Here is a 6,000-nt window from a genome sequence, read left to right as displayed (position 1 = left end):
CCCTCCCAGCTCACAATCCCGCATTCATGGCGCCCTGTACCTGAGACACGCGATACGAGGGGCGATCCCGAGCGCTCTCCGACTGCGAAGAGTAACATTCAGCGCACACACCGCTCGGGGGAAGTCTCAGGAAGAGGAGCCCTTTCAAAGGGCTCCGGGCCATTTAAGAAGCCGCAAGTAACACGGCCGTTTAAAAACAGGGCCGGGGCGCGGAGTGACGGGCCCCGAGCCGGCGGGGGAGGGGCGCTGGCATCCCGTCGCCACGACGGCACGCTGAAATGTGCTACTCAGCACTTCTCCATAATTTAAGAGAAGCGGCGTCCCCACGTATTGACACAGCTGCGTCGGGGCATTTCACAGCTCCCGCAGTCAGCCACTCCAAACTAAACTTCCTAGTGTCCTGTCTTCCCCGAAACCGTCCGCTGAACCCCCTTACCGTTTCCGTGCGGATCACACAAAAACGGGAACGTCAGCGGCATTCTGCCACCGAATGCTGGCCCCAGGTCATAAGGCAATACATCTACAGTCTCACAATGGACTTTTATTCACCAAGCGCAGATAAAGTTACACCTCTGCTGAAGAAAACAGCTCAAGCTAGGTTTTGAAACAGCTGGTAGCTGGTTTACCAGTTCAGACCAGCTCCATTACATTACATTAATGGCATTTGGCAGACGCTCCTATCCAGAGCAACATACGGTTGATTAGACTAAGCAGGAGACAATCCTCCCCTGGAGAAATGCAGGGTTAAGGGCCTTGCCTTGCTCAAGGGCCCAACGCCTTATTGTGGCTACACTGGGATTCGAAACACCGACCTTGCGGGTCCCAGTCATGTACCTTAACCACTACGCTACAGACAGCTCCATACACAACACAGGCTGACTAGCTCAAGCTATGTTTGGAAGCCGGTAGCCGGTCATTTCAAGCTGGTCATAGTTGGCTTTTACACCAGGGACTGTACCGGTACGTTACAATGTCGGATAAAGAACCCATTTTGCAAATGAGAATGAAACAATGAAATGCAGTTACTACATTAGCAATCTGTTACACGCATCAAGTGTGACATAAGACTAACTTCATCCAGAGAGATGACCTTTCGTTTCTGTCATGGACTGTAATGCGAGAGGGAGTGTGTGCGTCACCGATCTCATTCAGTGTCCCTGCGTCTCACTTACACTGTGGTCAGCATCTCAGCCGCAGAGTCCATTTTATTTTCGTACTTTCGACGGTGACGTGGCCCCTTCTCCCTCACCCACGGCTCGGTAAAACCACAAACTCAGACCCGTACCTTCGGTAACGCGACCCGTTTGCATCGTGGAGCACTGTCGCGGCGTGCAGGGCCGGGGCAGAAGCCCTCGGTGGCTCTGCCGTTCTCAAAGTGGCACTGCCAAAAACAACCGGGTATCGAGAAGCCGGAGTTGAAGGCCACATTTGTTCGAAATTAGGCCGTGGTTTCGGCCTAAGGCTTAGCGCCTGAAAGGTCCCCCGCCCCCCACACACACACACACACACACACACACACACACAGACACCTTTTTGGTGTCCAAAACCAAAGGCATTTTGATGACTCGAACCCACCCAACCGCTACCCCCCCCCCCCCCCCCCCCAGCTCCGTAAGAGAAGAGAAGGCGCGCGGGGCGTGATATGACCACGGGTCTCAGTGCCGGGCTTCTGTGTGCGCGCCCAGCACAGTCTCCCCGGCACAGCCCCACATCTGCACAGCCTCCGCAGGCCCCGCAGATGTAACAGATCAGCGGGGCCGACGTGAATTACACTGACGGGATCCGTTTTATTACGCCCGCAGCTTTTTATCCACTGACAAGTGAACACGCGCAGCTGCCGCGCCCGACTTCAAAGTGGCGAATCTGTGAAAATCCCTTCTCAAATGCTTCCCAAATCCCCGGTCCGCGGCGCCTGTATCCTTCTGTGCCCATTATGTGCCGTTTACCTTGAAGTCCGGTTAAAGTAAACACATCTGAAGTGCTAATGCTAATACCCGCGCGGGTACAGGGATGGGAAACATCTCTCCGGCCGCCGATTTTTCCGGTGGCTTAACGATAAAGCGACCTTATCGCCTTTCACAAAGACTACGCCGCGGTTTAACAGTCGCTGGCCACTTTGAAATGACAGACTTATTTTTGTCACACCGTAATGAAATGAGATACGAACGCACCATGGAAGAAACTGCTTGTGTAACGGCGTGTAATGAGTTAACAGATTTTGCCTGAGTCCGAGGTGGGAGTCGAACCCAGGCCTCTCACTCAATGAAAGATTTCACAGGCAAATACGTCACTAGTCAGCTAAAGGCGAAATCACCCCTAGCTAAGGGCAACAATGATATTTTGAATTTGAGGGTTATGTCTGGTTGGTGCCTTGCATGGCAGCCAATCTCTTGGTGTGTGAGTGAGTGTGTGAACGGGCGAATGCAAGGCATCAATTGTACAGCGCGTTGGATAAAGGAGAACCATTTATAGACCATTTACCGTTTACCATGTCATCAGGGAGCGTTGTCGCGGTAGGCTGCTAAGAGCCGTAGCCTTCACTGTGCTTACTAGTGAACTAGCCCAGCTAACTCGGCTACGCTCGTCCTCCATCCCTCCAGCACCAGAGCTGTGCTCCTGGATCCCAGCCTGGCCCTGTGTCAGGCCTTGCCTCAGCCAGCCAGCCTCACAGTGTTATCTGACAGGCCGAGCTGATAGCCAACCTGCCCTTCCAGAAACGAAATCTCCTAAAAAAAGTGAGAGCCAGACAAATATCTGCGTCCATGGCACAGCGCTATCAGAGCCGCGTATAAGGAATTGAGGTCCTCGCAGGAATGGCCAGCGTCGGCCAAGCAAAGCACACGTGGCTATAACCGTGTCCGCGGGAGACATGACATCATTGAACATCCTCCCCGCACGAGGGAGAGTGATGACATCACGCTCTGGGGCGGCGTTTGAAACGCTCCTCTTACCTCGCACGCCTGACTCGGGCGGACAGTTCAGACGCCCCGGCAATGACACGGTCCAGTATTAAAATAGGTCTTCGTGGGGTCACAGCGCTAGTTAGTCCCATTTTCCTATCCAGACTGACGCCTCTCTAATGTGCTGTGAATGCAAATATCGCAGAGAGAGAGGGAGAGAGAGAGAGAGAGAGAGAGAGAGAGAGAGAGAGAGAGAGAGAGAGATCTGATTCTGTGCATGCAGGTTACAGACCTAATGTGTAATGTATTATTATTATTAATGATGTATGTATGTGTAATTACCCAGAAAGAGCTGTACTGACGTTAGAAAGCCTGTAATTTTGACAATGGGTCACCTCACCAATCTTCTGATGGTTTGGCCCTATGACCTTCAAGCCCTGGTGTAGCCACGATAAGATCCGTGCAGCTGTTGGGCCCTTGAGCAGGGCCCTTAACCTCACATTGCTCAAGGATGGATTGTCCCCAGTTTAGTCTAATCAACCATAAGTCGCTTTGGATAAAAGCATCAGTTAAATAACAAATTATTGATTTATTTATCTAACCTGTTATAAAAGATGTGAAATGCAAAGGAATGTCAATGCCATTTACAGGACTGCAATGTCTATTGTGTGGGCTTGCTAAATGTTTAGAATCTAATCCTGGAATGTTAAATTCACAGTTTTTGATTAAACCAACGCGCCTCACGGCTAGATGCACCACCGTGCCGAAGGACTGTGCAAAAGCTACATTAATTTGCTTTATAAAAAAATTACCAGTTCTATTTCTCAGATGAAAACCCCGTTGTTAATCTATATTTAGCGTAAATCGAATCGAGAATAAATTGGTGTCTTTCAATTAAGCTTCCTGAAGTTAGGCCTATAATCCTATTTAATGATAAAATAAAATCATTACTCACCCTGTCTCGTGCCTGATGGGGCAATCTCGCGCAAGGGCTTCCGTCGCTCCTTCGGCCGCCTTTATTTAATTAGAAAATACTGCCGTTTGTTTTCCCACTGACTTAACAAATCCTCCGGGTAGGAATTAATCAATTCCTGTAGCCCGACTGTCTCATAAACCACTGCAACGTGTCATTTACTCATATAGCGTGCATAATTTATCAATTAAACTTTGCGGTCAAAGGAATACTTTGTATTTTTGGGGGGAAGTTATAGAACTCCGAGATCCCATTGCATAGCCAGCGACCTCTCTAATCTGACATGAAAATGGCCATGACAGATATATAGGCTACTTTTTGGGAGTAAGTATACTAAACAATATAAGCAAAAAGGAATACTGTAATTTACAATAACAGGTGGGCTTAATTTAATCTTCTTAGTTTAGGCCGAAACCTACCTCATGCTGTTGTTTCAGCCCCTCAGTGATGGTGGTTAAAAAATGTAATATACGTAAAAGCTTGTACATTTACAGAATTTCTAGCGTATTTGCATATCCTACAACAACGTCGTGTTTGTTTACAGTACGTAGGCTTATTTACGTTCTTTTAAATAACAAATTGCCGGGAATTACAAACATCAACAGGCTGAACGCCTAAAACGCAGTAGGCTAAGCGAACTTTCAGCGGTTATCAGGTTATGTTCCCTACATTTTCAAAAGACAGGCTACAACTAGCCTATTATACGTTTGTGTTCGCATTTTATATGCTATTCAACAACACCTTTCGCACGACGTCTCAACGAGGGAAGGGTGTTTTTGTGACTTTTGTAACCTGCACGTGACCAAACCGCGAGCGTCAGGATGGAGCTTCACCTTGGGCTGTATTTTGCTACTCTTTAAGTCGACAGTTTGTCGTTATTGGAAACTCCTGCATTGTTTTTTTTACCTTTATGCCAAATAAAAATGTTTTAATAGTACTCCGTACAACAGTCCTTGCTCCAGGGACTGATCTTGTTGCTTGATACATTTGGAAGTCTAAGCGACAGGGGTTTGTCAGCTCGCGCGAAACAGTGGTGTATTGTCGCCCTCTTTTGGAAGTATTTTTTAGTTCAGTTGCTCAGTAGTTCTGTTCTGGGATTCACAAATCAAGCTTCAGACGAGACTGTAATGTCATAAAGCTACGGAGAACAAAGTGTGAGCAAATTTTACACAAGGGGGTCGTTGCCGCAGTGATAGCCGTGCATGCTTTTCCTCATCATTAATTCGAAGTGTATATCTCCCTGTAATAATTTTGTATGTAAAGTAAATATTTCCGAAATTTCATTCAAGTATTGCGCATGAAACAAAAATAATGCGTTGATTGATCCGCGTGCAAAATATAGCCCTATTCACTGCTAAAACCCAGAGTAGGCCTAACCTGATTTTAAAAACATAAAGGTTTATCGGTTAATTTAAGCGCACAGCATAAGCTATGCTACACATAAATGTTTAGAGAAACAGAATAAGACGGGAAAGAATTAGCACTCGTGTGGAAACATGACAACATTTAGTCATTTTGACCCCCTGAGCTTCCAGCAACAATTGCAACAGGGGTACCCGACCATAATCTGACTTAATATATTCCTGGGGCCACTAATATATTAAACTATGGAGAAATTGCACGTAAAAAATGATTAAGTTGCTAATTAAGCCGTTTAGGACTTGTTTCCCCTGCCGCTAATGATAATTAACATGCAAATGAGCTTGGGGATATGGGAGAGGCACAGCGGTCCTCACTTCGTTACGGACTTAATTACTGCTTGAACAGTGCAACATCATGGTTATAAATGGTAGCATTTCAGGTAATGGGCAGAGTAATAATTAGGGTTATGACACAGTGAGAAATTTGTTTTGTTCGTTTTTCACCCTCAGAGGGTAATGAACGGAGATCCGCCGCGGTGCCCGCTTGATGCCCGCTTGACTTACCAAAAAGAAAAAAAGAAGGTGGAAATTAGCACGTGCGCGAGGAGGGCAAGCCGGCTTGAGTTCCCTCGAGACCAGACTTTGTTCTACTCAGAACACTACTCAGTATTCTACAAGAAAAATTGTGCTAATTAGACCAGCGTCTGCTGCGTAACTGCGACCACGGTCAGGGGCAACATGCAGAAACAAGCAATCCAGCCGTTGA

The sequence above is a fragment of the Conger conger genome, chromosome 10 (genome assembly GCF_963514075.1).
Source record: "Conger conger chromosome 10, fConCon1.1, whole genome shotgun sequence".
Lineage (NCBI taxonomy): Eukaryota > Metazoa > Chordata > Actinopteri > Anguilliformes > Congridae > Conger > Conger conger.
This window is presented reverse-complemented; position numbering follows the sequence as displayed.